At 32.3% G+C, this 25,476-nt stretch overlaps 1 protein-coding gene across 4 annotated transcripts in view; it reads right to left on the bottom strand.

Annotated features, from left to right (window-relative positions):
* The window catches only part of LOC146532952 (uncharacterized), a 78,019-nt gene that overhangs the window by 30,946 nt on the left and 21,597 nt on the right, over nt 1–25,476 (bottom strand). The window contains exons 1-3 of one of the 4 annotated variants that reach the window (XM_085195747.1): nt 21,853–22,045; nt 21,320–21,487; nt 10,536–10,577 (exon numbers count right to left, since the gene is read on the bottom strand). The exons of 1 other annotated variant lie outside the window; for it this stretch is intronic. The gene's annotated coding sequence lies outside the window, so the exon portion shown is untranslated. Of the gene's footprint in view, nt 1–10,535; nt 10,578–21,319; nt 21,825–21,852; nt 22,046–25,476 lie in introns of those variants that run through there. 2 more of the 4 variants (XM_085195748.1, XM_085195746.1) reach the window with 2 other exon arrangements.

Here is a 25,476-nt window from a genome sequence, read left to right as displayed (position 1 = left end):
ATTGTTGCGCAAAGTTGGCGCAAAGTGTCCAAACATTATGATCTCCCTCTATCTGGTGCCTACCCTCATATTTACGGGATATAGCGTAAAGCAAATCAATACTTAAAAAGTGCAATATGCGGCGACTGCACAATACAGAGTATACAACTACACACGTCGTCGCGGGAAATGCTCCATCAAACAGTTACTGCCCTCCTCAATTGAATCAAGCCGCCGTCTTAGATGAATGCCTAACGTTGACTAACCAGTTAAGTCAATTTGTTAACTTAATAGTCTCTAATCGAATTTAATAATGGCTCTATTAAAGCTTTGTTTTGGTATAAAGTGAATTAAAAGGTATTATGTATTTAAATCATCGTCCATTATTTAATGTCATTTAAATGTTAATTGATGTCACTGAGTGTGGTAGTTTAAAATAATATACAAAGATTCTCTCATCCGACTTGACTAAAATTTAATGTTTCGTGGAAAATAATTTTAAAATGTTGTACTTGCATAAACATATTCCCTAATTCTAAAATTCTGTTTCATCGAGAAATTTGAATAATTTAAAAACTTATGAGAATAAGAATTTTCAGAACAGTCAGTTCTGCTAGTGTTCAGAACACTAGCGTGTTGGAACTCATCACCGCGCACAGTCTGCTCGAGCGTAGGGAATGAAAATAATGTTAATATAATCCTTTCCCGGAGTGGGAATCGAACCTACACATCTAAACTATTGCACTGCGCCATGACAGTATCAAAGAACTTTCAGTACCTAGCCTACGCTAGGAATATCCATTACCATATATATAGTCTCTCACATTGATCGCTTACATTTCAATAGGTCTTTACTATGCAATCAATATGGAATGAATGAGCATGATTTTTTTATAATCAATAACCCTGATGAAAATAAAGTACGCACTGTGCTCTGGGACGTCCATTTACGTTTAACTGTAATTTATACGATGCAGATGCTACTTAAAATATTTTATTTAATTTCAAATCTATAATTTCCGAAAACAGACATATTTTAAATTAGATTATCGACAATACCTCCTAGCATATCAATTACTAAACGGATATCCTAGCCACTTGCACAAAGATGTCAACAGTTTTTTTTTTAACTTCACTACTTCTTTATACTTCAATCATCGCTTTCCTGGCAATATTCAAAAAGTTCAAAGATACAGTTCAAAGCACTGTATCGTTGCGTCACGGCCTCTATAGGATCACGTCAATATGTCTATAAATGCGAAGCACGAGTTGTCGCATTTATTTAGTTTATTTGGTCACTCGGAAAGCAGAACGAGATGGGCCTAAGCGCTGCATACTAAAACGTAGCCCACTTACAGACCCTTTGAAGTAACGTGTGGGTAGTTTGTTTGCCTACTAGATTGAATTTAAGCACGAGTAAGCCTTTTATTACGAAAAATGTTGGGTTACAAATATGTTGTTGATAAATAATAAAATTTGAACATCTGTACATAAATTACACTGTACATACATACTGTACATACATAAATTTTTCTATTTTGCTGCGCCGACGAGCCGAAGAGTTTGTTTAATTGAATGCGGTTATCTCAGGAATTAGTAGGTACGAATTAAGAAAAAAATATATATTAGATAGTCCATTATTATATATTACCAAGGCTGGCTATACGCTATTAACTTGCTGTACCAGTTACTTTGGGCACTCAAAATGTGACGCAGACAAAACCACAGTTCAAAGCTAGTGTTATAATAAATTGTCTTTTTCATACTTATAAAACACTTGTGATCATACATTATTAAGTTTATTACATCATCTGGTGGTAGCATGTGGGCGGTTGTTTTTCAACATGTTAACGAACGACATGTTATTTATCGGTGGGACTTTTTATACGCGGTCATAACGTCCCCTCGCCTGATAGACAGATGGACTTATATTGTTATTTTATCAATTTCATTTGAATTTATTTTGATTAGGCAAATAGTGTAATATTAGATTTTATTTAGTATCTCCACACAGTTTCAGTTGTTGTTAACACTATTTATTAGGTCATTGCTATTCTATAAACCTACCAATTAACTAAAATTAGCTCGACATTAAGTATATTTCATAGAACTACTATACAACGTACAGTTTTACTCGTATTTACCTCACACTTAGTTACCCGTAAGCAGAAGCTAGTTTTACATATAAATCATGATATTTAAAATGAATATAATCATTTGGAAACTCAGAAAAGGCGGTTTTCTTTTTTCGCTCGATGTCTGCACATAAGTGGCTCTCGTCCGAATAGAAACCTGCATTAATAAATGTGCTCTCCACTTATGCGATGCAAAGATAACAATGTCCGTTAATTTGCTTGCACCGCCACCGTCGGAGATGAGAATAGCTTTGCTTATTTATAGAATAAATAACCAATTATTATTTGTGTGTAGAATGAAAATATAAGGGATTTATTATTTTATTATACATTGTTGATTTGTTCTTACTTATATAAGAAACACACTAAATATATTTTATAATAATAGAACGACTTAAAGTCAAAGATCAACATTTAATTAACGTAACTTAATTACAAAAGTTGACAAATCGACTTATCAGTGCTATTTAAAAAATATAATTAAGTATATGACCCCATAACACATCCATGGGTTACGATATTGGTACGATAGTCACTCGTGCGGTAAGTTTATGATCTTTTGAAGCTACATTAAGTTTTTAACTTTTATTTTATAGCTTTTAAATATGACATGTAAATCGTGAAAACAATAAAGGAAAAGACAAATAAAAGAGTTCAATTTATATGTATGTAAGAAGTAATAATATTGGGTCAACGTACAAAGGCCCTTCATTGAATGCAACTCAACGCTCGACCAACTCGACAATACGCAATAAAGCTCTCATTGTTTCTCATTAGAAGTACTCGATATGCTAATTGCTGCGATCGTCCCGTCGTCGGACCGTCCAGACTGCAGGACGACCGTGTTACATATATTATCTTTTAAGTGATATATTGAAACATTGGTTCATTTTATTTTATATATGACCTTCGTGGGGTATGAAATTAAAAAGATAATATATCTATTGAACAATATAAGTACAATAAATTATAAAATTTGAAATTTAGACTTAAAAATATTTCATTGAACCCATGTTTCATGGGTTATTAGAATTCACCCTTAAATAGGCAAGCGAAGCTGCGCGCGTCCGCTAGTATGACATAGGGCTTTTGCAGGCATGTCGTTCCCTATAGTTCTGCCACTCAACACACAATGTCTCGAATAAAGTTGTGGCGGAGTGAACCCCAATGTATTCAAAATAAAAATGAACATATACAGGGTGGAAGAGGCAGCGCTTCTTTTACTGAAACTGCATATAGGGTAAAATATTTCAAACCCAGAATTAAAAAAAATAATCAAGGTACCTCAACGGTTTGGACGTAGGATTTTTTTTTCATTTCACGATTTTTATCCATACCTGTATTTCGTGTGACGCACACATACGTATGCGACGTTGCCGCTTTGACAGGTAAGTGTGTGCGTGCCTATGTTATACTTTACAAATGGCGTTTTATTTTAAAACGATAATTTTATTATTTATTTTGTTTGAAAAAATAACTTTTTCATTTTTGAGAATTATTTTTTTTCCGAATTATATTAGGCTTTAATAGAGTAGTTAAAACTGTGGTTTCATTTAAAGTGGCGCTGACAATTCCACCCTGTATATACGTAAAGAAAGAATCGTGAAATATAACAGTATTGCTTAACCTTTATTATCGCCTTAATCATCAACCTTATCATTTAATAATTGATAGTATATATTGTTCCGCTTATTGTTCTTGGCGGGTACTCGCAAGGCCATCGCAGTAATTAATTTAAAAATATTTATTTACATATAATTAATATAATATAAATGATTTCTTTGGATTATATAAAATACCAGAATACCTATTGTTTCTGCACTAATGAGGGCTTCTAATTGCTTTCGAATATGTGCCTTCGCAATTACGATAGATTCTTTTGTATTGAAATGGAAGTAGTGTATAAATTTTCATATAATACTTACTTTATAATTGGCATATCTAAGTTATTAATGATATAATTATTAGGGAATATACGTAGATATATATCGCATTGACCTAAAAAATATATTTAACACTTAATAAATATCTCTACATAGTATAGAGTCCTCAATTATCCAATAATTTAGTAAATAATGGTTACTTTATGTGATATCGTTGTGTTATCCTTAGCTCGAACCGAGAAAAAGAAAATATAGTTAAGATTTTTACTGTTATAACACTCCGTTGCCTATTTTTTACCCAGTTATCGAGTTATTGTATGTTGATCGGGATTGTTTTTTTATCATAGCCAGGTAATAAAAGTACATTTGTTCCCCCGAGTAACAATCGAACTCTTAAACGACGCGTTGTCGGTCAGACGTAAGTAAATGAATAAAAAACACACTAAACACCTAATTACTCGTACATCTAAGATAACAAGTAGCTTCGTCAACGCTTTCGTTTCCAGTTCTCGCACTGCTCTAGCATTTCATAGAGCGGTTTACATCACGCTATATTTTCCAATTAAATTGCGCTTTTCTCTATGTAGCGCTAGGAATGAGTAGCCGCGGTACGGGTTACGCACCGTTACGAAATGTTACTGTATTATACTAAAGTGCAAAGGTGACTTAAAGTGATGGAGATATTAAATATGTATTAATCTTAATCTAATACCATGTAAAAAAAGATTAATTAGAATTAATCTTACTAGCTTTTGCTTTTGCTTTGCTGCCAGGGTTACTTCGGAACAGTATCGAAAGGCCGTCGATAAGTGGAATAATCAATACAAAAATATTTTTTCAATTTGTACCAGCAATTCCTAAGATCAGAATATCTAAGTAAACAAAATTTCAAGCTTTATAAGAAAAAGTAAAGAATAAAAGTAACATAGAAATATACAAGGTGACAAAAATGAAGCTTAAATTAAAATTTATATTTAATTATATATGTACATTTTTATTATTTAAAAATAAGGAAACGAACGCAATTCACTGAAATTATTGCAAGGTGATTAAAACAAAGGAAGGGTAAGAAAATAGTTATTCATATCATGAAAACTAACTGTTATTATGATTAATTAAAATAACTTTAAAATAATTTCAAATCAAACATGAAAATACAATAATTTTTATTTTCCGGGCGGAAATCAGCCGCGCTTTGCCTTGTTCAGTAACAAGGCAAAGGCAAAGGAGGCAAAGGAGGTTCTAGTGAGCAAGGAAATGAAAAAAGAAATCAGAATTCTCCGGAGTTAGAATCAAACACCACCATCGCCTCGTCAGAAGCTGTGCCATTGTTCCACCATAGCCTCTAAATATTTAATATTAAATTTATAAGACATTCAATGGTTAAGCTTTAATCGCTAGTAACTAAGAGTTTTAACAACGTAGTTAGTTATATCACTGACATGAGTGTTGTGTATCGACTATCACACATTACACGTCTGTTATAATCGACAGTGTATTATGTATTAGCGATTATCTTCACTAGTTGGTCAAGCAATTTAGATTTATTACTCGGTTATTTAATAGAGTGATGATTTTTATTTAATTTGTTAGCGTTGTAGAGGGTATCTACGATAATTAACAGTAAATCTTATACGGTGAAGTTGCTAAGTAATTAGTTATTATATTCGCCTTATATACGAATGTACTCGTATGTATATAGATAGCACTTTGATTTTTAAATATAATACCTAACGAAAAAGGAGTTTATATGCGGAGATTTATTACAGGAGAAAGAAGTGTTAGTTTAAAATCATTATATTTTTCACATATGTAATGTACAAAAATACAGTTAACTAGGGCCTATCTGCGGTTTCACCTCTGCGTGGTTATTTGGAAAAAACTAAGAATTGTTAATTGTGAGCAGCACACGTCACATTTTAAGAGGCCGAGGTAACCTTCCTCTGTAGATGGACTATCTATCTCGGACTAGTCTTGAGATTTACAATATTAGCATAGATTTAAAATTATTATAAAAGTATTAAATTAGATCCTTTTCTTACCTAGCGTAGAGTATTTAAATTTAATAAAACATCCATATTAAAATACCTCAATCCTTCCTATTCGGAAGTAAGAACACCGTAGTTAAATATAATTTGCATATAAACAAGGTATAAAGGCAATCAACGGCGAGCGCGTGCGCGTGCGCAGTGTGAAAGTGAGCCGCAATTAAATTAGGTGGCGGAAAGCGGAACGTTGCGTCACTACATCTGCCGACCATTAGACATTATGGGTCACTTTGGATTCGTCTCAATTTTGTTGATAACAATGATTTGTGACAGGTGTCTGTTTAGATACTTTGAATCACTAATGATCACTATAATAAGTACTACGGAGTTAGAAGATGAAATATTGACATAATTAGTAGAGAGATATGTGATGGACATATGTTTAAAAAAAATTAATGTAAGAAAATATAATTGAAATTGTAAGTAATGGATACAATCACTGAACTCTCCCTCAATAATCATTATATTTAAATGATATATTATTAAGAGGACATTTATCATTAAAGTCGAGAGACAGGCTGTCATGGCGTAGGGGCACAAGGGTGTGGTTGTAACGTGACGGTTATGGGTTCGATCCACACTCGGGGAAATGAATTATTATTTATTAATATTTTCATTTCTTCGCTCTGGCATCAAGGCGAAGCCAGGTGTTCAGTTGTGATACTATACCAATACGCAATGCCTCTAAAATTCGGCAGAATGTTCGGAAGGGCCTGTCTTAACACTATTTTTAGATTCCCTGTACCTACCCTGTTATTTGCGGGATACAGCGAGAAACTTATTTGATTTTTTTATTTCCCATTAGATATTTATTACGATGACTAAATCGTCTTTCTTTTCTAATTCTGGTTAATTTTTTTAATTGTGGTTATTCCCGAGAAGACTGTTCAAATCTAATTTACTTTATTATTTATTTATACCATACCATTTGCAATAAAAACATATTTGGATCACTAACCGCGTATTCCATTGTTTAAAGTAGTCTGATAAAGTTTGCGATTTAATTGTTTAACTTGAACGATGACTAATTATTTAGTTATAAAAGACAATGGTTGATTCACGGCGCTAATGATGCCATTAACATAAGAGACTTTCTTGCACTTCTAGTAGTATTAGTAAGTTATTGCGATAGGTAAGAGTAAGCAGATAGAGTAAATTTAATTTAATTTAAGAGACCCTCGTGGCGCATCGGTACTGCATTTGACTGCACACGGATAAGAACCGCCACTTAGCGCATAATTTGTGGAAAATTAGACAAAAAGCGGGGAACGGAGTGTCTTGACACTAGGTTCCTTCTGGCAATCCTGCTATATGCTGGATACAGAATTAAGCTGAAAATAAATCAATGTCACAATTGCGCCTTATCGGCGTCATAATGTATTATAATAATTTAAAACTAACGGTATAATATTATAGTGTGTATAGCAGTCATACGTGAAATAGGCGCTTATCAAAACTCAAATGAGTGTAATTCTAATGAGCTCATATAAAGTACAACGATCTTCAAGACCTGTATGGGTAGGGTTACCTCTTAGAATTATTCGTAATCACAGGTTATATGCGCTGGTTTATAGGAAGAAATGGCGAATTTACTTCGTAAATTAAAAAAAAAAAAAATTATTTGTTTGATATAAGAGGACGCTTAGAATTTAACATAAACTCTAATACTGACGCACGATTTCTTTGAAATGGATTATAAAAAAACCGATTGATTAATCAATTAAATCATAGGACAAAATACAAGTTGTAGATACGGACATTAACCCCGACACCTACCTAATTAACAAACACAGCCAACAAAATAATTGAATTTCTTATATGTTTATATTAAAATCATTCATATTAACCATACTAATTTTATGTGAAATTACAATATTGAACCACGAAATCCTTATATGTAAAATGTCCGAAATATACCTGAAATGTGTAAAAATGTGTAAAACTACGACTTGTTCTGACATAATGCGTATAAATATTAATAGCTACTTAAAACGTAACAGGAATAATACTTACCAACCCTATATAACAAGTATGCGATCCAAAAATGGCATCGAGACTATTGCAGCGACCAGATTATCCGATAACTCATTATTCAGTGCACGTCTAGAAAGCGATTGTGCAAAAACACTGCGGACTCGAACCTTATACCCTCGGGTTAAGATCCCACGTCCAAAGTATCTTTGTGCGTATTATGTAGTTAGTTATATAAAAAGAATCCTTTTAGGTATTGAATTTATTTATGAAATGCTTGCCAAAATATTTATTACTGTTATTGTTTAGTTGTCTCAATTCTTGTGAATGTTTTAAAAACAATGTATTATAAATCCAATTTGTCAGTAGATTGGGATATTTATAAAAAAAAAAAACAAATATAAAATTTGAGTATGAGTTCTGAAAAGTCATAAAAAACATGGAATGTGAAGTATAACTATGTGACGCAATTATAAATGCTTGACTTCACACTATTTTGATTTTATTATATTAAAATATATTAATTTACTTTTTTATACAAATTATAAAATCAATATGTATCAAATAAAATCAATATCTTTCATTTGTATTCCATTCAAAGGTAAAGTTCAAAATTTGCACACATAGCTGGATAGGCAGGGGAACCTAGTGTCCAATACACTCCGTTCCCCATACAACGCACAATATTTATTAAATACATATTAAATCTTGACTACATTAAATATTAAATGTTGATAAAAAGAAAGTATTTAATTAGACTATTTTAGTAAGCAAACGTCCGTCGTCTGACAGTGCAGTGTCTGCAATCTGCAACGCTAGGTCACTCTTAATTAGGCTTTGGTATCGAATTAGCCGTCACCTAGATCTGTCGTCGAGTATTCAATATAAATCAAGTTGTTTTACTCAATTAATTGTAATCTATTCAATTAACACTCGTTTTAGTCAAGTTGTAGTGCAGATTATTTAATAAAATGAAATATACGAACGTATACCTACTAATTGCTTATAATAAGTTGTAATTAAGGTTTTATTATTCTCAAGAGAATGTAAATTTTTAAAAAAGGTAATATGCAAAAAATTTAATCAAATATTCTAGTATGGATTAACGTATTTAGTAGTATTTGTATTAACAAACCAAAAGCTTCATCCCACATACAGCAGGGTAGACAGAAAAAAACTTTTTTCTATTTTTTTTTTATACGAAAAAAATTGTCTCAATTTGAAACACTGCGTGTTGAGTAGAGGATGTCAACGCTGCACTTTGTTTACCAGAGCAGGGAAATAAAAATAATTTTTGTTCCGAGTAGGAATCGAATCGAGGCCTATAGCTCTGCCTCAGCTCAGCCTGGTTTTTATTGTTTTTTTTTTAAATAAATATAATAGGTTGTTTACAATAATATGTTGTTGTTACACAATAATGTGTTATATGTACATACTTAAATTAAATTGTTACAATAGCTTATTGAAAAGATAAACGTGCACAAAAGCATAGCAATTCTTACTTTTAACAATAATATATTTATATATTTATATTTACGGTCATTTATCGTATTTCTGTCTAATACCTATATTTTTTTATCTGTGCAAGAATTAAATCCATTTTGACTATATTATATTTATTTCTTATTCAGAAGTGAATTTCGTTATTTATAAAATTACTTCCTTAATATAAATGCTGTACAACCTGTACTTAATTGTTTATTATTTTTTGTTTCTAAATTACTGAAATACATTAATCTATGTCAAGGTTAGTTAAAAAAATCGTTGTATACTTGGTTAATTCTTAAAAAAATATATTAAGACAAAAACTACTTTTTCCGTATTATATGTTTTTTTTAAATATATGTTTGTTTGTACGAGGCCAGTCGTGGCTGAGGGGCACACGCGTATGTAAACGCGACAGGTTGTCGGTTCGATTCCCACTTAAAGCAATGCAGTATTTAATATTTTCATTTCTTCGCTCTGGTGTCAAGGCGAAACGCGGCGTTGAGTTCCACCACTAAATTCGGCCCTCTGCCTTCTCGTTTATTTATTGATTAAAAAATTGCTTTCTCCATGTTATAAAGATTAGGGACTATCTGTTCATCAGTTTTCTTTAAGTATACGAGTAGGTGCTTAAAAGATATTAATTAATATTATAACTTTTAAGTCAGATTCAGCTACAACTATCGTGCCGTATTTCCCAGTGTACATTCAAATTAGCGACGGTCTTTTGATAAGTATTTAGTTTTAACTTACGCATTGTGCGCTACCACTTTGTGAGCACATCACGTGTAACAAAAACGATGCCAGTAGGCCTCAGGTGGTGAGATCATAAACGTATCTACTATGAATAATAAACCTAATCTCATTAAAAGTATTACAATATTTAAATAATAACGTCACGATTCTGTTAGGACGTCCCTAAGTGTATACGATGGGTGTGGGTTCGAATCTTAAAATATATTAATATCTGTGACAGATGAAAATATAATGTATCTACGTATTCATAGATCAAGTAAAGTGTTAAACTTACTTACCAATAGTCAAAATATATGAAGCATTCTCCAAGCAACATAAAACTGCAACAAAAACAAAAGAAATAAGCATAAGCGTAAAAAAAATTATAATAGCAAAATATTGTAAGTACATTTTATTCTTGGCATTGTTTGAGCAGCTTTACGCATATTTTATTAGCTAACTCTACAAACAATTTAACACCTGTCTAAAATTGTATTCATATTCTTTGTAAATAAAATTGTATTGATCCTAATAAATATATATATAGGCAAAGAGTACCTGGGAACCTAGCGTTAAGACACGCCGTTTCCATTAACAGGCTTCCGTCCCTTTTCACCGACTTTTCGTCTTTTCGCCGACCTCATTGCGTCAGAGGTCAACGACGAGCTGCGCCTCATCTTTACAGCGAAGAAATGAAAATATTCAAAATTCCCCAAAATGGGCATTGAACCCACAACCGTCGCGTTTACAGGCGCACGCTTGTGGCACTACGTCATGACGGCGTCAATAAATAAATATTCCTAATTATTCTAAAATATTTAGAAAGAGGCCGTCGCGGCTCATTTGTTGGTTCCCCCACTCTGACGAATATGTTACTTAATTGTCCTTCCTCGCTTTGGTAACGGGATAAAGAGCGGCGTTAAATCCTTCCACTCAACACGCAATGTGTCGAAAATTGGACGGTACATGAGTCTCTACCTCATCAGCCTAATAAAGAGTGAAGCTCATAAAAAGGTCTAAAGCCAAAGCGTAGGTAAAAGTAAAAGTGTATATATAACATAAATAAACCCATTAAGAGGTGACCCATCATAAACACGACGAGAGTGAAAACTGCTTACAATATGACATTGAGTATGACCCCATGAAGCTCACCATGATGTATGCATGCAAGCGCAGTGGCCGGTAAGTGAATTATTCAATAGGATATAACTAAGGTATTTCTGTACAGCAATATTTGAATAATAAACATTTAAATAAAGCTCTTAAAAGCTTAATATTTGCATTCACATAAGAGCTTTTTGTATAAATAGTGTATGTGTTGACTTTAGTACCTTGATAAAATATCCTACGTGTTGTTTCTTATTTATTTCTTAATTTGAATAAATAAATATAGCATTTCAGGCCATTGTGGCGCAAGGGCACAAGCGTGCGACTGAAAACGCGGCGGTTAAGAGATCGATTCCTACTCGGAGAAATGAAATATCTTATATTTTGCCATATTTTCCTCAAGAATTCGGCGGAAAACGAGGTACAGAAGGCTCTGTATAAGGAAACGTAAAAACACATTTTTTGGAATATGATTTTATGTAAATATTTATGTATAGGTATATATTGGTTTCCCGAAAGGATTGTAATCATTCTTAAATATAAACATGGCCAAGAAAAATCATTTTCAGTATCCAAATTTTTGATAGCGTCAAGCAAATTAGCTATTATTATGGTTCTTATTGTATCTCGTAACGAGAATAAGAGTTAGATAATGCGGCTAAAAATGAGCTGTCTGCTAAAGCCTATATATGGCGATGATACAGGAAAAGCAAGGAGAAAGCTGTTCGAATCATATAATCAAGCTGCGACATCAACCTGTGGTCTGATCGGTTCAAGCTACTTGGAATAAAGGCGGAGATAGCCTCGCAATATCCACATTTCACTCATTAAATACGTACAATAATGATATCGTTTTATGTTTAATGATTGAATTATACTTGTAGATAAAAATATGTATAAATTGCCGTTGTTATACCTATTCAGTAAATAGGTATATGAATGTATGAATGTAAAATGTAACAAAAGTATCTATTAAAAATTGCCATACTTCTATTATATATAAACCACCAACCATAGAGAAAAATAGCAAAAAATCGTACAACTTTTGCGTGTAAATAAAATTAGTATTCCACAAGCAATTATATTGTAACCAACGTTTAAAGCAAAGTGACGCGGTGTCGGTAATTGCACCGGGTTCCAACCATTAAGTATCGATGTTGATTGCTATTTGCTACTAACGAATTATAAAGTTAATATGTAAGTACGTGCACATGTCGCAAATGTTTACTTAAAACAACTTGTTCTTACATTACATTATATTTGTGACATATTCTTAGCTAATATATAATGTTATTTGTAAAATAATGCTATATAAAACGAATAATTAATCGGAAATATACGTTACATATACGGGGTTATGTTCCGTCGATGAACACGCAATGTCTCGATAATTGTGCGGAAAGTGGATTAACCCTACGTTTCTTTTATATACTCTGCCCTATGTGAGACGCAACGTAAAGCTTGAATAAATTTGTTATGATAATTGTGACACAAGTTATAAGAAACTTTAAGTTTACATTAAATATATTTTTTAAAAAGTTGAAAAACGCGTAAAAAAATAAATCTGAACTTAAATTGTTCCGTAGTAAGTTAGTCCAAATAAGATTAAAGACAAAACAAGCGTAAAATGATCGCGAAATCAATCTCGTTAAATATTTAGAGAAAGACCGTTGAAGAGGAAATAGAAATTTGAATTTAAACTTTAATTTCATGGTCTAAGCATTTATGTAATCGTTGGTAAGTCATCTTACGCATAATTGGGAATTTTACAATATTCCTTGTCAAATTGTCAAGAGAAAGTTATTTTCTTAGTGTAAGTTGTTTGTAAATACTGGACAAGTATAAAAGTTATTTTGTTCGTATGTAGGTATTTCATAACTCCAGTAGGTATATCAGTATAATTTTAAGCAATTTCATCTTCGATCAATTATACACTATAATAATAAATAATAAGGCTATATCCATATAGTTGGTTTATCCGAAAAAAAAAACAGCTTTTAAAACACTCATGTCTCTAAAATTGATCGAAGTCCTGCTATAATTAAAACTTATGACAGAAAACCAGATCAAAATATAGTAATAAATATACTGTCTCCAGAAACAGTTAATCCAATTAACTTCTAGTTTATTGACGATCGATATATAAACCAATTCATCTTTAAAAGGACCGATAAAGTCGATAAAACTGCAAGTGTCGGTACTTGTATGTTTTATTCATAGCTGTAAGTAGGCTTCGTGTAGACATTTTTTGTTATCGACATTAGCATTGTAAACAAACATTAATATAAATTATCCTAGACTGAGTGTTAGATATATCCCAGGTCAAGACTTTATTTATTATTTGCTATAATGGCTGGTTTATTTATTTTTTCTGACAAAGGCTAAGGACAGAGTTAAGAGTAATAACTTCTTATTATGGTTAAGGTTTTTTGAATCCACTGTCATCAACTCAATTTTTTAAGCCCTTTAGACTATGTCCTTAAGTCTCAATGCCAAATTTGATACAATACTAGTTTTACGTGGGGCTTCGCCCGCGTGGTCAAATGGGAACAACTAAAAGTTGTGTGTGTGTGACACATGATACGATCTAAGTGGCCGAAGTAATTTTGAATGCAGGTACAGTGAGTTACATCGAACGAGTTACATCGAATTGTAACGGGATGCAATATAACTAACTTAAATACATAGATGGACAAACAAAAATATTTGTTCAATTTCGAGCAGTAGTTCCTCTTAACCAAAGAAATTCTTTAGCATTATGATATTACTTTATATATTTTCTAATTTTAAAAATGATTTTCTAAACTATTACAGTTTTACACTTTGTTATAAAAAGTTTAATATTGTATTAATAAAAGTAAATATTATTGTAACTACTAAAACGTTGTCTTAGTCATTTGTTCAATATTTAACAAACAAACTGAGCTAGTGGAGCAAGTGAGTTATGCAAGTTTACATAAGTATGTAGACAGTACTCAGAAAGATGACAAGCGGACGGGGAGGTGTTTACGCAAATAGTAATTGTTCAGATTTACAAGAAGAACGGTACAAATATTGTTGAAGGAGATGCTAGTAATTGAGACATCATTTGAAACTTCCGTCGATTTTTTTTTTGCTTCACGCTATATCCTGCACAGGAACACGTACCTGGGAACCTAGTATTAAGACGCTTCATTACCATTAAGATACTCACGTTCCCCATTTTCCGCAGAATTCTGGAGGTATTGCGTGTTAAGTGACGGAACTCAACGCCGCAATAATATATCGGTACCTACTATATTTAATATCGTGATTTGTATCGGATTTGAAGGAAAATTATTGATATTATATTATTATTGTTTCTCGGATAATTTATCTTATAAAGTTTGGCGATCTATTAGTTAAATGTCCAAATAAAAGACTTGGGCAAGTACCTGATAATAACATATATAACTAAATGTACCTAAATGTTCTGTATTTTTTATAAATATAAGTAGATATATTTATTTCAAGAATAATTATGATAACGAAATAATTTCGGGAAAATATAAAGCTAAATCAGTTAGATAATAGACATGTATACTGTAACAAAAAGAAATAGTGTCAGTGGGTCGACAGCATTAATTACATTTAACGTTTGTGAGGACAGTACATTAAACGGATAATCCGCAATGTTACCAGCACCATTATCGTGATTTTTTCTACATTCGCCTGTTTTATGAATTTGGAGTAAGTCTTTATTATAGTTAATATTATTAAGCTGAACTGGTTGGACGCCAATTTCAGGAAGTACGAGTACTCCCTAAGTAAGGGGATTTTTTTAAATTGTCCAATTCTCGAGGAAGGCTATGGGCTATACGACATTACGTTAATCGTTACCCGGTACTTTCTGCGATCAGAGTAGCCTCGGGCGCTTAGAATGTATCATACACAACTCTTAGGTAAAGCCTGAGATGAGCTTGTTATAAATAAAAGTATAAGCTTAAAAGTTCATTGGTTAAAGGTAAAATTTCAAATTTTCAAATCACATTTTCTAAAATATCAATAGTTAATAATATATACTATTTATCAGAAGAATTCAAGCTTAAATTCTATTAACACAAAGTTACAATCTTCACGGGTAATTGAGTTCGAAACAAAAAAAACGTAAAACAAGTTGAAAATCAAAAACGAATAACAGGCAAAATCAAAGAACATTATTTGTTTATAGCAATTTCATATTCTATACCATAGTATTAATATGAATGATTTGTCACGATTATAGCATAAAGCAGTAGTAAAGCGCATTCTGACGTTTCAATTATTAAACGCGGCCATTATCACGATCTTTATCAATTAAACACAAGGTCAACACTTTCCTCCGCACGCCGTGACTTTAGCGAATGACATTCCACGACTCTGTACAGCATTGTTCCAGAGTTACGTGTGTATAGTTTTTTTATCTGATCATATCTTATTATTTATTAGATAGATAAAAGAAAGATAGAGAAACGTTGCGTTTTGGTTCATTTGATAAGAGAACATTTTCCTACCCAGGTTTTCAGCTCTATGGCAAAGTTAAATATACAGCCACTGTATGTCGGCGATAACATTTGTTTCGTAGACATTTATTGAAATGCTTTTTGTAATAAGTACACAGGTATGGTATTTTTTTTAAACATTAGCAAAGTCAAATATGTTTTTTTAATAATTGCCACCAGTCGGAATTGTTCATGTTAAACTTTTTCGTAACAATCAACCTGTAGCATTATATTAAATATCTAGTGGTAGTAGTCAACTTGTAACTTTCATTACAGTTACTCAATACATTTTTATTAATATAAAAACACTTAAATAAGAAAACTTAAATAAGTAGAGCGTACGACATACATAATTAGCATCTTTTAAATATATTAATTTTAATTACAATTCCGACTATTATATCACTTCACCGTTATATTAGAGTAAGAACAGAAAAAGGGTCGAAATCAAAAGTGTTTACTAATTCACAATGATGGAAGTTCCAGTTCATTTAGTGTAAAGTTCCATCGAGCTGAACGACGCTCCTGTGCCTACGTATTGCATAGTTACTTCCCATTTTAGTTTTTAAATTGCGTATAAAAGGTGTACTTGGATTCACAGCTTAGTCTACATAATTATAGAGCTGGTTAGTTTATATACAATGTATATATTTCTGTCTGTATATTTAGTCTTATTTCATAACTTAAAGAATTGTATTTTAAGTCGTTCCATATTATGGATAAAAAGTGGGAAAAATAAAATGCAAAATCTACTATAATTTTTCTTATTCCACAAAGTGAGTAAAACTAAAAACATACACACACATTATCTTGTTCTTATATTTTGATCTAACATCGAAGTCATAACTCTATTTATTAATAACAATTACTATACTCAGATGTCCAGTCCCTTCAATAATCTATGTTCAATGTCGTTTAAATACCAATAAATGTCTACGCAATGATTAGTGGCATGGTCATTGTGGGCGAAATAGGATTATTAGTTTTGATAGCCGCTTTGTAGCGTTCAGCATACTACTTCGAGGGTCAAGGATACGAATAAACTGTCACCAATTCATATTTCGTCAGGTTCACATATTTTCCTATACTAGGCAAAGAATATCTAGTAGCAGGACAATTCGTTGCTAATTTTATGACCAATTTCGTGATATTTAAAGTTTCATCCTAATCAGCCCAATAGTTTATGCGTCAAAATAGAACAAACATCCATCCTCAGAAAACTTTTTTCACACTACTCTACACACCACTAATGTTATAATTAGTAGGATAGTAATTTTAGATAAAGATTAATCCTTCGATGTTTAATACCAGATAAATAAAATAAATAATAATTAAAAAAGTGAAGTTTTAATTAAATGTTTAAACTTACCATATAAAAATTTAGAAAAAGAAAGAACCAGGAAAGGTAATTAACAATTTCCATATAAGGTATTAATGAGTGCGCGTGCGCCGCAGTGTACGCAGTTTAGAGTCGTGCTGCTTTCACATACCAATGATGGCTCTTGCGCACTTCGTTGTAATTATATTCGTTAAAACATATCATAATATGCATTTTGAATATTATTAAACAATGTCTTATGTAAAATAAGATCTTTAGTTTTCGCCATTTTTACACATTTTAAGTGAAATTTGTTATCTATAATTCTATACTACTACGCTGAGAAGTTTGTTTGGTCGAACAACATCTCAGGAAGTACTCGTACGAATTGAAAATTTATATTTTATTGGATAGTTCATTTTTCGAGGAAAATTATACATAAGGTAATAATCCCTCGTTTTGATCGTTTCAATCTACCCCAACGTACAAAATTAAATCGGACTCTTAGAATGTGCCTTACGTCAAATACAACTCATTCTCATTTGCATGAAAACGAAAAAAATAAAAAAATCTATTAAAAAAAATGGTAATATTAACTTTGAATTCCTTCAGTGATCAAAATGCGTGAAAATAAATAAGCATAATTGTAATTTTATACAAATATATAATCGTACTAGGAAATAAGGCACTTACATTTTGTTTAATGAATAACTTTTGACGTAATAAAATGTGTTATCAAATATAACAATAATTACATTTTTATTCAAGTTTATCTATATATATAAAAGGACTTGTCCTCACTGACTGAGGTAAGACGCACGCACAGTCGTAACCGCTGTCCGTAGAAAGATGAAATTTGGACAGATGTTTACTTTCGTAATCTGGACATCCACTAAGAAGGGATTTTCAAAAATTTTCACCTTAAAGGGGTGAAATACGGGTTCAAAGTTTGTATGGAAAAAAATTTTAATCGGCACCGATATTTATATAATTTGAAATTTAGATTTTTAAAAGTATTTAATTGAACACGTGTTTCATCGTTTTCGAGAATTTTCCCCCTAAGGGTGCAAATAAGGGGTTGAAAGTTTGTATGGAAAAATCTTTAAATCGCCACCGATTTTTATAAAATTTGAAATTTATACTCTTAAAAATATTTCATTGAACATATGTTTCGTGGTTTATTTTAATTCAACTCCTAAGGGTACAAATAAGCGGGCGAAGCTGCGCGCGTCCGCTAGTTACGTATAAAGAAATATATAAAGTATTAGGTAACATATTTAACGTAGGCATGTTAAGCCAAGCGAAATTTAAAGTGTCTTAATCAGTGTCTTAAAAGCAGGAAAATAAGAATAATCCGTACTCGTACTACACTACGAACAGAATCGAACCCATAGGTCACAAAAACAAGCCATTATTTATAAATATTATATAAACTAAAACCTAACATTTTGTTTATTAAACGGCTATATCAAAAATGATATATTACTTTAGCAACAGAAGTCATAACTAAAAATATTTTAGTAAATACTTCAATAAATCTATCAATCGGTTATTGCAATTACGTATGTATTGTACACAGCTTCGGCTTTCAGTTCGTGATCGAACAGTCAACATACAACGACCTTGGTCACTCACGTTATTAAAGAGAAACGTAACAGCGTCCACTCGTAGAAGTTTACATTGATTATTCTAAGAAAAAATGTAGACATAAACATATAACATTGTTATCTATATATATAAAAGGACTTGTCCTCACTGACTGAGGTAAGACGCACGCACAGCCGTAACCGCTCTGCGTAGGAACGTGAAATTTGGACAGATATTTACTTTCGTAATTTGGACATCCACTAAGAAGGGATTTTGAAAAATTTTTACCCTAAAGGGGTGAAATAGGGGTTCAAAGTTTGTATGGAAAAAAAATTAAATCGGCACCGATTTTTATAAAATTTGAAATTTAGATTTTTAAAAGTATTTAATTGAACACGTGTTTCATCGTTTTCTAGAATTCTCCCCCTAAGGGTGCAAATAAGGGGTTGAAAGTTTGTATAGATTTTTTTTTAAATCGGCACCAATTTTTATAAAATTTGAAATTCAAACTCTTAAAAATATTTAATTGAACACATGTTTCATGGTTTTCTAGAATTCACCCCCTAAGGGTGCAAATAAGGGGTTGAAAGTTTGTATGGAAAAATCTTTAAAACGCCACCGATTATTATAAAATTTTTAATTTAGACTCTTAAAAATATTTAATTGAACATGTGTTTCATGGTTTTCTAGAATTCACCCCCTAAGGGTGCAAATAAGGGGTTGAAAGTTTGTATGGAAAAATCTTTAAATCGCCACCGATTTTTATAAAATTTGAAATTTAGACTCTTAAAAATATTTCATTAAACATAAGTTTCGTGGTTTATTTTAATTCATCCCCCAGGGGTGTAAATAAGGGGTTGAAAGTTTATATAGAAAAATCTTTAAATCGCCACTGATTTTTATAAAATTTGAAATTGAGACTCTTAAAAATATATTATTGAACACGTGTTTCAAAGTTTATTAGAATTCACCCCTAAGCAATAAGCAAGCGAAGCTGCGCGCGTCCGCTAGTATTTAAATAAATTAAACACTCTTGTAGTTTATTTAGAAAGATAAACCACAAAAGTGATTGATATGGGATGTGAGTGGGTTCGATTCGAAGATATATTTATAATAATATAAAATTTTTCCAATTTCTCTTGTCTAGTGTGACATAAGGCAACCTTAAGACATACGACATCCCCAAAAAGGACACTGAGATCGACTTTGTGTACCTACGCTTAAAAGATATTAATTATTATAATATATTTTTTTATAATTTCCCGCTCTGGTAATAAGAAAAATTCAACAAAATAATGGCTATCAATGTAGTAAAGACGTAATACATGGTGATAAGGCGTTATCAGCTGGCGGAGAAAATAAGTTTTCCGTTAACAGAGTCTCAACTGGAACGCTTATCTCACAGCAAATATTATCGCCGTCTATGTAACTTTACTCTAGTTTGACGTAAATGCGAATGTTTATATGAGATGGATTTTATTGAAGTAATGAATAGTATAATAGGTTAGGTATAATAGGCTATTTTTTAGGTTTTTATATGTTTACCTTGTACTGGCATTACCTCTAACGGGGTAGACAGAGGGCATCTAGTGTTAAGACACCTTGTTTCCCATACCTCGCCTATTAGGCGATTACCAAGATGTGTTTTGAGGGCCACGATTTTCGTGTTGCAAGAGCGAAGTAATTCATTCCCCAATCGGCCAGCTTCAGTAGGCGTGTAGTTGATGTACATATGTATTTATGAAGTACTGTATTTTTTTCGTGCATCTCTCTACTTTTCATTTTGCGGTTTAGGCTTAGTGATACTATTAACCTTTTTTTTGCCAAATTTTTTAAGTAATGTGCATGCTATTAATCGTGTTAACCTCCTACAATGAAACTCCCTCGGCCTTTTCCACAATCACTATTATAACATAAAAAAAGACGAATTCCTGGTGTCTTGAAAACCGACAAATATTTGAAGTGAAATCCTTACGTAAAGCGACGTATACCGAACATAATTGAATTGTTTTAAACAAAACGTAATTGGCGTGGAATGAGTAGTAACGACGTTGTAATATTAGTATTTTTATGAAGAAGCACTCAAAAATTTTCATTTTCGAAATATGTGGAGGCTGTCGCTGCGGGAAGGCGGGGACTGTAAGTAAGCGCGATGGTTGTGGTTTCTATTCCCACTTAGGGAATGAATTATTTGATTTTTTCATTCCATCGCTCCTTTAAAGGCGTTCCCATGCACTCGTGCGTCACTCAACACGCAATGTCTAGCAAGCTGTGCGGTGCGTCGGGAACATACGAATGATAGAATTGTGAAAGTCCCTTTAATTAAATTGATATATCAGGTTCTCTCTACCTACCCTGTTATAACAATAAGAACGAGAGGGAATCAAACCCACAACTGTCGCATTTACAGTCAGAAGTCAGACTGTGCCACTGCGTCACAAGGGTGTCATATATGGGAGATGTTGTAAAATAAAGAAATATTCAATGTCTTAGTAGAAATGTCGCATTTCTACACGGTTACATATCGAAATAAAAATAATAAAAAATCTAATTAGTGAAGGTATTTTCTTACCTTATGCATCATTTATCCTCGGGCAATGGAACCACTTAACTATATGTCCACATGAAACAAACTAAATCAAAACCTATAGTCAACTACGTCTATATGTGCTCATAACTTGTACAGTTAAAACTCTATAGTAATTTCGCACTCATTACAAAGATACTTGATGTTAGAAATCTAGAAAATGTGAATAAATCATGGATTGTTTTGAATAAATATTTTTTTTATTTTCAAGATTATCTATTAGACATCGCAATTATTTTTATACAAAATAGTATTTTTTAAACTAAACTTATAAATATTTATAATTGATTTACTCATATTTTTATTTTTTGTTATGGTTAGGCACCTATAACTTAAATTACAACCCTTACGTTCATTCTATTCGTTACCATGACAACGCCGGGCTGATAGCCTTTTCTAACCTCACCCTATTAGTTGAGGGCAACTCTTATAAAAAAATCACAAATAATAATATTAATAAATTAACATATAAATCATATTAAAATTACAAAAATATCTTATCATTTCATAACACCTACCCAAAATATTAATATAATAGACTTCTCGACATATTTACTAACAAAAACATAAATTCTTGTACTAATAAACACTAAAATTTGCACTTCTACTGTATAAATACACGATAACTTTAAACAAAAATAGTTTAACTAACGAAATAAGTAATTCTAAAGCTAGAAAGGCAAAGTGCTAGTTCGACGTCGCGTCGCGTACTACGGCACGAGATGGCTAAGAGAGTAGCGCACCGGGAAAGTGGATGGCGCCATGCAATAACACACCAGCGAAGGTCAAGTTCAGGGAAACTGTATTTCTGTTAGAATTTTGTATTTTGTATCAAACAAATTTATTTATTGAGGAGGATTTGATTTATGTTGTTGGGATTATTGTATATTTTAGTTTCTGTATGTCTTTTTTCTTATATAAATGTAGGCAAAATGCTTAGCAACGCAGCTTCATGCTGTATCCCGCACACAGCAAGGTAGGCAGAGCAAACCCAGTTAAGACACTCCATTCCCCACTTTCTGCCGGACTCTGAAGGCATTGCGTGTTGAGTGGCAGAACTCAACGCTGCGCTTTGCCTCGACACCAGAGCGAAGAAATGGAAATAAAATATAAATAAATATTTCACTTCCTCGAGTGGTGATCGAACACACAACCGTCGCGTTACAGTCACACCCTTGTGCCACTGCGCCACGAAACCTCAACCTATTTAGTTATCCAATACTAAAATAATAATGACATCGTCGTGGTGCTGTGTTGTGAGTTTTCCACTCGGGTGAAAGAATTATTCTCATGCCCTCGAAAATTTGGCTAAAAATATGGGGATGGAGCGAAAGTGGAAACGGAGTGAAGCTATTAAAAGATATATAAAAAATAATGCAGACATGTCAAAAGCTAAAAATCATGAGAAATTACTTCAACTTACTGTTGAACATCGACCCAGCATCCGCAGCGTATGAATCAATTCGCGGTCAACCCTCCCTCTCACCCCTTACCACTATATACGCGCGCGAGCGGGAGGGGAGACACTGCAGCGCGCAAGTCACCCCAATCTGACATTTTAGTACGTACTGCCAACCGTTGGATCAAACAATTAGACCAATAAATTACCATTAAGAAATGAATCAAATAGAATACATAAAACATGTATATGATATACAATAAATTCCACTGTAAGTATAAAATTATATATTAATTAAAATATTAAATGTTTATCTAATTCCAATTTAGTTTTTTTTTCTAGAGATACAATTTTTTTACAAGAGCCAATCAAGATGGAAGTTGCCACAGATTTAAAATGGTATAAACTTTTTACATATAGTTTTTTTTGGACATATTTTGGATTCTGGCTACCCCTTTCTTTAAATAAAAATAAATAATTATTAGTATATATTGTATTTATGTTTTTTCTAAATAACTATCCTTATTAATTCCAGTACAGCAAAAGATCGAACATTTAATCCAGTGGGGCCAACATAAAGTGTCATAACAATCAATAACACTTAGAATCATGTGAAAGTGCCTTAAATAAATTGATATTTACGACGCGACGATATATTATGGGATATCGTAAATTATAGCATCCTCTAGTGTAGGAAATGAAATTAAAATAAAGTATTTTAGACATGGTTATATTTGAGAGCGTTCCGCGGGATGATATAAAATAAAAAGCCGTCGTGGCGCATTAAGTCAGTATCAGATTGGAGTGCAATGGTTGCAGGTTTGAACCTTACTCGAGAGAATTATTATATTTAAATTATTTTTATATTTTCGCTCTGATTTATCGAAAATTAGGCGTAAAGTGGGGAACGGAGTGTCTTAGCTCTTGGTTTTCTTTACAATGAGGACAGGAATTTATAAAAATATAAACCATTTGCATTCTAAGACAAGTAAATAATATGAGTAGGTACATAGAAACAAAATGATCAGAGCAAAAGCATCCAGACAGAAAGGTAAACAGTAAATATAATAGTTTTTAAAGAAATACATGTTAGATGAGAGAAATCAAAAGATTAAAAGGCAATTAGTTAAGTTTTTATATAACAGCAAATAAATGCGGCATTGTGCTGTCACCACATTTGCCGTGTTTACGGTAGCTAATGATCAATGGCTGCGACATATACGATAACTTGATAAACAGTTCATATGATGACACAAATCTGCACTGATTTCACTAAGTACAAATTGTTTTCATTAAATTTTTAAGATCCCAATTCAATATGTAGTATTATTTTATTTATTTTAGCTTCACGCATGTCCCGCACAGCAGAGTAGGCAGAGGGAACCTGGTAACCTAGTATCAAGAAACTCGATGCGCATATAGACACCTCCGTTCTCCATTTACCGATGAAATCTGTAGATTACGTGGCGCCATACATTTGACTCGTCACTAGAGCGAAGAAATGACATTTCCTCGACTAGAAATCGAACCCACAGCCCTCGCGGTTACGGTCGCGAGCTTGTGCCCCTGCGCCACGACAGCTTTTGTGGTATTATACCTAGTGCTATCCTCTATGTAAATAGTTTAAGACGATAAGTACAGAATAGAACTATAATTCTAAGAAAACTAGCTAGTTAAAGAGTAGCTGTTTTTTATGCGTAATATGAATACCTATATTACCTATCATTTCATTAAAACGTATTTCATGTTCTTTGCACATATTTATATTTGATAATACCTAATGCCTATATAGCTGAATTTTAAGTTTAATCTAGATCACTGCAACTTTACGCAACACTACTGTTAACAAAAAATAATGATGATTAATTACATTAATTATTAGCTTTATTATATGCGATTTTTTTTTGCAGAATATGGGCATCTATATCGGCGTATATCGGCTGGATTACAACAATAAAAAATAGCAAGAAACAATACTGAACTCAAAAACGCAAAAGTATAAGTAAAAGATAATAATACAGAAAAAAAGTGTTCTTTTTATTTATTTAAGAAATCACAGCATAATCCACTTAGCTCCCTAAGCGTTCCCACGCTCAAGTTCGTCTAAGTAACCGGGCGCCTCACTCTGCGACGAACTAGACACTTTACTACAGTAACTTTAGTAAGTTGAGAACTTGTTGTTCTCATGACTCATTCATCTACCGGACGGCAGGGTGAATAGAAACAGAGTACTGTTAGTTCGAGCTTATTTATCATGATTGATAAGATTGTAACTGAAGTATTAATGAATTTACTTGACTTTATTCGTGATGGTCAGGATGTTGATTCCCGCTCGAGGGAATGATTTATTTTCATTTCTTTGCTCTGGTCGAATGAAAGCGCGGCGTTGAATATCACTACTCTACACGCAACTTATCAATAATTACTGAAGTGGGGAATGGAGTGTCTTAACTTAGGATGAAGCGAAGCTTAAGGCGAAGCTGTTTTTTTTTCATTTGAACTTTAATAAAGACAAGTAAATCTAGTCATCATATACGTACCTTATAATATAACTAAGAACGCATTCCAAGTGAGAACTAATTTAAAATTTTCATAACGTCTTAATTAACGAACTTAAGAGCTTTCACGTTAGGCTTATGAGTTGCTTATTCAGAGTATTTTACCGTCCATTCAGTCCATAGAATACTGTTCATTGAATGTTTATTTATATTAATTACATATTACTTATAAATTGTTAAAATTA

The sequence above is a fragment of the Heliconius melpomene genome, chromosome 13 (assembly GCF_056956725.1).
Source record: "Heliconius melpomene rosina isolate 202511_hmr_F chromosome 13, ASM5695672v1, whole genome shotgun sequence".
NCBI classification, from domain to species: Eukaryota; Metazoa; Arthropoda; class Insecta; order Lepidoptera; family Nymphalidae; genus Heliconius; species Heliconius melpomene.
This window is presented reverse-complemented; position numbering and strand designations above follow the sequence as displayed.